Below are 6,642 nucleotides of genomic sequence, written 5' to 3' on the forward strand. Positions count from 1 at the left end.
CCCACTGGCAGACAAGATAAGATGCGCTTCCTCACCAGTTTTTCGGAACATTTCATTATAATGGGTGTCAACGCCACAGGGCGAAAAGCATTCAGACTGTCTATCTTTGATGTTTTTGGCAGGGGTATAATGGTAGCGGATTTCAGACAGGGTGAAACAGTGGCTTGGGCTAGAGACTGGTTAAAAATCTTCATAAAGATTCCTGCCAGTTGGTCCGAACAATCTCTTAGCACCCTGCCAACCACCCCATCTGGGCCCATAGCCTTCCTCGTGTTTACCTCCTTTAATATTCGCCTCACTTCTCCCTCTTCCACCCTGGCAGCATTTCCTGTAGGTAGTGACGCCAATAGCTCTGGCATCCCTGTTGGAGTCACTGTTGGTGTCACCTCATAGAATCATAGAAGAGTTGGAAGAGACCACAAGGGCCATCGAGTCCAACCCCCTGCCAAGCAGGAAACACCATCAGAGCACTCTTGACATATGGTTGTCAAGCCTCTGCTTAAAGACCTCCAAAGAAGGAGACTCCACCACACTCCTTGGCAGCAAATTCCACTGTCGAACAGCTCTTACTGTCAGGAAGTTCTTCCTAATGTTTAGGTGGAATCTTCTTTCTTGTAGTTTGGATCCATTGCTCCGTGTCCGCTTCTCTGGAGCAGCAGAAAACAACCTTTCTCCCTCCTCTATGTGACATCCTTTTATATATTTGAACATGGCTATCATATCACCCCTTAACCTCCTCTTCTCCAGGCTAAACATGCCCAGCTCCCTTGGCCGTTCCTCATAAGGCATCGTTTCCAGGCCTTTGACCATTTTGGTTGCCCTCCTCTGGACACGTTCCAGTTTGTCAATGTCCTTCTTGAACTGTGGTGCCCAGAACTGGACACAGTACTCCAGGTGAGGTCTGACCAGAGCAGAATACAGTGGCACTATTACTTCCCTTGATCTAGATGCTATACTCCTATTGATGCAGCCCAGAATTGCATTGGCTTTTTTAGCTGCCGCGTCACACTGTTGGCTCATGTCAAGTTTGTGGTCAACCAAGACTCCTAGATCCTTTTCACATGTACTGCTCTCAAGCCAGGTGTCACCCATCTTGTATTTGTGCCTCTCATTTTTTTTGCCCAAGTGCAATACTTTACATTTCTCCCTGTTAAAATTCATCTTGCTTGTTTTGGCCCAGTTCTCTAATCTGTCAAGGTCGTTTTGAAGTGTGATCCTGTCCTCTGGGGTGTTAGCCACCCCTCCCTGTTTGGTGTCATCTGCAAATTTGATCAGGATGCCCTTGAGTCCATCATCCAAGTCGTTGATAAAGATGTTGAATAAGACCGGGCCCAAGACAGAACCCTGTGGCACCCCACTAGTCACTCTTATCCAGGATGAAGAGGAACCATTGATGAGCACCCTTTGGGCTCGGTCAGTCAGCCAGTTACAAAGCCACTGAGTGGTACCATAGTCAAGACCACATTTTACCAGCTTCTTTACAAGAATACCATGGGGCACCTTGTCAAATGCCTTGCTGAAATCAAGGTAGGCTACATCCACTGCGTTCCCTTCATCTACCAGGCTTGTAATTCTGTCAAAAAACGAGATCAGGTTAGTCTGACATGACTTATTTTTCAGAAATCCATGCTGACTATTGGTGATCACAGCATTCCTTTCTAGGTGCTCACAGACTGTTTGCTTAATGATCTGCTCCAGAATCTTCCCTGGTATTGATGTCAGACTGACTGGGCGGTAATTATTTGGGTCCTCTCTTTCCCCCTTTTTGAAAATAGGGACAACATTTGCCCTCCTCCAGTCTGCCGGGACTTCGCCTGTTCTCCAGGAATTCTCAAAGATGACTGCCAGTGGTTCTGAGATCACACCTGCCAGTTCTTTTAATATTCTTGGATGCAGTTCATCTGGCCCTGGAGACTTGAATACATCTAAACTAGCCAAGTATTCTTGTACTATCTCCTTAGTTATTCTGGGCTGTGTTTCCTCTGCTGAATCATTTGCTCCAAATTCTTCAGGTCGGGCATTGTTTTATTTATTGGAGAAGACTGAGGCAAAGAAGGCATTGAGGAGTTCAGCCCTTTCTGTGTCCCCTGTTTGCATTTCACCATCTTCTCCTCTGAGTGACCCCACTGTTTCTTTGTTCTTCCTTTTGCTACGAACATACCCATAAAAGCCTTTTTTGTTGCTTTTAACCTCTCTAGCAAGCCTGAGTTCATTCTGTGCTTTAGCTTTTCTGACTTTGTGTCTACACGTGCTGGCTATTTGTTTGAATTCCTCTTTGGTGGTTTCCCTCCTTTTCCATTTTTTGTACACATCCTTTTTTAATCTTAACTCAGTTAAAAATCAAATCGGGCAAAGAAGGTATTCAACTCTCCCACCAAGGAAGCAGTACTCTCTACCACTGATGAATTCCTTGATTTATAACCAGTCAGATGTTGTGCTCCCTGCCACATTTGTCTAGTATCATGATTTCTCAGATGGTCCTCAATTTTTCCTCTGTACTCCGCTTTTGCTTTCCTGATACCCCTCTTCAAGTTCGCTCCTTCTATGCCATACAATACCTGGTCCCCAGTTCTAAAATCAGAATTTCTGGCCTTCAATAATCTCCTAACCTCTCCTGTCATCCAGGGCTTCCTATTCGGATACAACTTAACATACTTTTCCCTGGTGACATTTGCTGTGCAGAATCTAATATAATCCAGGACCGTTGATGTATAAGTTTCTAGATCTTGATGGTCGAAGATATTCCAGTCGGTCTCCTGGAAACAGTCCTGCAGTTGCTGAGAGGCTCCCTCAGGCCACACCGTAACCATCCCTGTTTGTATCTGGCCTTGTTTCCTGAGGGGTGTGTATACTGGTGTCAGAAGCAGGGTAAAGAAAATTTATGGATAAAGAAAATAACAAAAAGTGATTAATGTAACCAATGGTAGTTGTAAATGGATATAGACAGACAATAAGAATTGTATATACAGGAGGATTTATTTGACTATGAACAAATATGAAAGAAGAAAAATAATATACAAAACGGATGAAGACAATGTGAAAAAGTTAGATGTGATATAAAAGGCCAGAAGAGGGAAGGAGGGAAGTCAGCTCTGGGGAGCAGGTGTGAAATGTAATACAGTATGTGTATGTGGAGTGTGCAAATGAAAACCAATAAAGAATATTAGGGGGGGGGGAGGAAAACAGCTATGGAAAAAATGGATTCTGAATAAGAGAGACCTTTGCTTATAGGTCTGTTTGGATTATTTCATATTTTCTAAGAAGCTAAGCCTGTGCTGGACATATTTTTGAGGTACCTTTGATGTTTTAATTATTATTATTTTTTTAAAATAATTTTTATTAACCAGCCAATCAAATCAAATTAAATCACATCACATAAATTCCGAATTACAAAGCCGAATTTTAAATTTTGTTGGGGGGACCCATATTTCAAGATCCGAAGGGGGATTCTGATCATCTTCTTGCTACTGTGTTAATGTCCAAATCAATCCAAATCAGTCCAAACAGAGTTCATAATTCTATCCAGTCTTATCTTGCTGTTTCCACATCACATCTTGTTCATATATTTTCTCTTTTTTCTTTATGATCTCTTCTGATAGTCTCCTTAAGCCGATAAACACCAATAATAATCCTGTGTGAATTTTTCCGTTCTTCCAATCCTCAAATCGAGATGGTTTCCATATATCATCACCTTCATAGATAACATCGCTCTTTCCATCATTAATCTCGCAAAACTGTCGCTCTTAAGTCCCTCTGAGGAGTTTCACCCACAATATATAAACAGCTCTATTTCTCTATTTCTCCTCCCAGACTCAAGACCTCCGACAGAACTTCCCAATATGGCGACGGCATTTTTAACTGCGTCATTCCAAAGCTCTTATACATTCCACGCTCTTCTTAAAACATGCTTTGGTTCGAAAGTTTATCTCCACACAGCCTTAAATCCACAGCTTAAGTCCTTAAAACGACATTTCTGACTCGTGAGGGGAGGGGATTCTTGTTTAATCACATAAGTACCTAATTGTGCATGCTACCCTTTATTAACTTACTCTGATGTGTGAATTATGTTACATCAAACCATACTTAAAATAAACTATGGTTTAATGTGAATGCCCAGTGTACCTTTGCAGACTGCTGAAATTCTGGCCACTTTGCTTCTCCCCGGCTGCCAAGAAGGCAAGTCTGGCTTGTTGTGTTGTCTGAATGGCCCAGCCTGACGAGGAAAGAAACCAGGAGCCCATGTTCAGCCCGCACAACAAGCCTGAGTATGGCTTCTTTCCTGGAAGCGCAACAGCAGCAGGGGAACAGTGAAGCACAATTTCGGCAGTGTGCAACAGCACGCTGCTTGTTCACAATAGTGTTCGCATTAGCGTTACTTTAAGGATGTTTAATGTGACCATGTGAACCAGGCCAACATGAGAAACCAACCCTTAGGAGTGCGTACTCAGAAATGTTACTCCATTAAGATTTTTTTTCTCCCTACATAATACTGCTTTCTTGCCCTTCTGTGTAATTTGCAAAACACACACCTGGTCTAGAGCCACGATGTTGTGGACATTGGGAGACTATTCCAGACTAGAACTTGCACTAAACACACAGCAGCAGTGGCTAATTGGGCTCTCTGGGAAAAGAGCACCATCTACTGACCTCTGGAAGAAGTTCTTTAAGCAATGCTTGTGCAAAATGCAGTGTTTGTATGCCAACGGGGTAACGCCATCTTGTGCTGCCCAGTACTGCCAGGCGTGCTCTTCTCAACGGTTCTTTGCTGCAGAATTAAACCTTGGTGGACTGGGCATCTTGCAGTCTGAAGTCAGGACTTCCAAGCACCATCCATGCGGCATGCAGGGGTGTTCTCCACAGGGAAGCTGCTCCCACACCCGATCTAGCATGCCTCGGCTCTATTGCCCATCAGCTTATGGGCAATAGAGCCAAAGCTGCTTTCACTTGCCAGTGCATGACCAGGAGTGCCCCACTGTGCCCAAGGCTCCACCTGATGTCACATATGATGGCAGGTGGGCAGGGCTTGAAGAAAACAGCCTCGCAGGCCAAGTTTGACCCACCTCTGGCACAACAGTATTGCTAAACTGCAAACACGATCCTTTGGGAGAGTGTAACTCAGTCTAGAGCAGACTGAACATCATGTCCTTGAGCAACTAAAGTAGTGATAGAACCTCATTTGTCAGGAGTCTGATTCAGTTTATTGGCCTGCATTCTGGAAAATGGTTCTGCACTTCCGCTACCTCAACCCACAGAGGAGAGAAAAAATATATTCAGAACTATAATGTGCATTAGCCACAGAGACTGGACCTGTGATGTTTGCCTGAAATTTAGATTCTTTGTGGTGATTTTTTTTTAAAAAAAGCAATATTCAGAGGTCATATTTAAAAAAAACCACTTTGGGGTAATCCCATAAAATGCAATTGTTTAGGTAATATAGATAATTCCTGTGGCATTAATTTGTGTCCGAGCATTGTTCACAATATGTTTAAAGTGCTTGCTGATAAGAAATAGCCTTCTGTAGGTGGGTAGATGTTGATATCATGGCCTCAACAGTCTAAATCAAAATCACAACAGCTTGAGAAAGGATGTTTGGGTGAACTTAATTTGGTTTAAACATTATATATCTCATTGATCCACTCTTTATCAGCTGTAAAGGGAGGACTGCATGTTTATTAATGGATTAGAAATTGCTCCCCTCTAAGCAACCGGCCCTTCATTTATCCCTATTCCAAGAATACGTCATGCATTACATCCAGATTTGCTGAGGAACAGAACAGTTATGCATCACAGATACAGAAGCAGCAAGGGCCATGGATTTGCCAGTAGTTTGAACCATTTGTGTGCCCTGCAGCATGAACAATGACTTCCTCTTGTACAACAGGTGAGGCCATCTACAAAATGTTCAGAATAAATCAAGGAAATGGAAAAAGTGGGGTGGAGACTTCTGCAACTTCCATCTTACCCCTAGAACCCCTTGTTCACCCCCACCTCCCAAAAGTCTGCACCTGGGGGGTGGCTGACCCTCCAGGACAACACGAGAGGGGGTATAGGAGAATGAATGGGGAAATGACAAAAAACATGGCTCCCCCTCCTTCTGTTTTTGGAACCCTCACTAGACTGAAGCCCCTTGCCATGAATGGAAGGGTTCCATTCTACTGAATCTAATGCTCTTTAGGAAAAAGCACACAGCAGGACAGCACTACAATGTTGAGGTGTAGTACTAGCATGAAGTTTATTCTATCATCTTTGGGGGTGGACAGACCCTTGTCCCCAAAAAGGCTTTCAAGAGATCTTCCCCCAGATTGATCAGAATTTACTTAAACAAAATCTACAGCCTCCAACAGGAGAGATAACGAGAGGCATCAAGCTTTAGATGATTTAGTTCATATTTTCTGGCCCTGAGCTAAATACTATAATTTTGGGAAAGGGGTACTTGCAGTTATAAAAGATATATCTAGGACCAATATCCCTCCAACTCTTCTTGTGTACTTGAAAAAGATTGCTAATAAGAAAGATTTAGAACTGGAATTGACTACTCTTTAACTCAGAGCAATAAGACAAATAGCTTTCCAATGGAAAACTTCAAAGTCTATTTCCCTTGAACTGGTATGAACATGTCTGGGTAGTAGTGTATTTAACTAA

Source organism: Podarcis filfolensis (genome assembly GCF_964270895.1).
Source record: "Podarcis filfolensis genome assembly, chromosome: 10".
In the NCBI taxonomy this organism is placed as follows: domain Eukaryota; kingdom Metazoa; phylum Chordata; class Lepidosauria; order Squamata; family Lacertidae; genus Podarcis; species Podarcis filfolensis.